The following is a 1740-nucleotide window of genomic DNA, read 5'->3' as shown; positions in this document are numbered from 1 at the left end:
GTTGTTGTAGATATTGAATAGACATTTGATATGCAGGCCATATGATTGACGATAATCAATTTAATTTTTGCAAGGATGCTACATCAAATTTCACTTTTTAATTGCAAAAGCAGAAAATCCTAGTTTTCTTGCTTACACAAGACTTGTAGGTAAGACTGTGAGCTGTTGCCTGCTGAGAGATCCGTTCTAAAAATTGACCTGCTGCCAGTCACTGTGGCAGTGACCCTGTAAGGTGGCCAAATAGCATTAGTTTAATCCCCAGGATCTGGCTTTGCCGGTCTCCTGACTGGAGCCACTCAGACCTATGTTGTTGTAGAGAAGAAGACAAGGAACAGACCTCCACTGGGATGGCATGTACACACACAAACTAATATGGTGCAGTTGGACACGTTTGGGGCTATTCTGGGGGAAAAAGCGACGGCATGATGTGGACACCCGCACCATGGATTTGGGGTATTTTGTTGCTTGGAGCAGGTAACAGTGAAAGATGTTTTTGTATAAAATTATTAAGTATTAATTAATTTGTATTTCATTAATTTGCCTTTATTCTACCAATATTAAACAAATAGACCTGTTGTTACAGTATTGTCCTACAGTGTGCTGTGTTGTACTGTATAACTTATAGTTGTTGCTCCATATGTGCCTGTTCATTGCAATTGTATTAGCTTTTAAATGTATATCTAAATTTGTTTACAGTATAATTTTAAAACGCTAATAGCCTCTACAGCATTATAACATACAAATGTTTCTGGAACTGGGGTAAACAACAGTTTGGATTCAGATGTGGCTAACTTGACTTGATGTGTATCCATGGCACCAAAGAAATTAGAACAAACAGGAACCATGATACACTTAACAGGTGTTGATAAAATATGGAGAAAAATGGGAGAAAAGAACTGGACGCATGTGCAGTACTTTCCTCACCTGCCATTATTACTAACTTTCCCCATAATAACCTAGTTCAGTTAGACAACTTACGATTTAAATGTTTAATATACCAGCAGAATATTGTGTTTGGCGGCCAGACTCTGATCTCATCATCCCTGCAGATTGGGTTTACATATTAACCCAATATTGGGGAGTGATGATAAAGTAGCTTCCCCTTGCCTAGTGTCTGGAGATAAATGCTGGGGTGGTGGCGCTTATAGAGCAGTCAGAAATACAGGATCACGGCAGCTGCTCCATTGACGAGCAGCTTAAATAGGCCGCCAAATTAATGGGGTGTGTTGGTAAACTATACGGAGTGTGAGCGTGTCATGTGTGTACAGCCACGCAGCTCAAGTTGTCTGCCTGAGCTAGCTCCCAGGCATCACCCCAGCTACTGTGACTTATTTGTAGTAAACGTGCAGCAGGGACATCCATTGCTTAGAAGACTACTAAACAAGGAGTAATGACAAGACTTCCCTCCTCAGTGAGCAGAATGATTAAAAATCATGGCATCTGCAATCATGTTTTTAAGTTGTTTAATGGGGCAGCAGTAACAACGTTTAAGAGGATTTGTGTCTTGATGTGACTTTATTGTATTCTTCTGCTAACAGGTTCCCTCTGCCAGGAGGTGACAAACCAGTGTGACCCCAATCCTTGCCAGAATGGGGGCAGGTGTGAGAATCATGTTGGAGGCTACATTTGCCACTGCCTTAAACAGAGTGACGATGGCGTCCTCTATGGAGGTGTTAACTGTGATGTGAGACTAGTTGGCTGTGAGGGACATGAATGCCAGAACCAAGGCTCCTGCGCTCC

The 1740-nt window shown here is 41.7% G+C and overlaps 1 protein-coding gene across 1 annotated transcript in view; it reads left to right on the top strand.

The window, feature by feature from the left end:
- crb1 (crumbs cell polarity complex component 1) overlaps positions 1–1740 on the top strand; it is a gene marked incomplete in the record, with an annotated part of 22425 nt that overhangs the window by 6715 nt on the left and 13970 nt on the right.

The sequence above is a fragment of the Etheostoma spectabile genome, chromosome 9, assembly GCF_008692095.1.
Source record: "Etheostoma spectabile isolate EspeVRDwgs_2016 chromosome 9, UIUC_Espe_1.0, whole genome shotgun sequence".
Lineage (NCBI taxonomy): Eukaryota > Metazoa > Chordata > Actinopteri > Perciformes > Percidae > Etheostoma > Etheostoma spectabile.
Note: the sequence above shows the minus strand (reverse complement) of the source record. Positions and strands in the feature narration are given on the sequence as shown.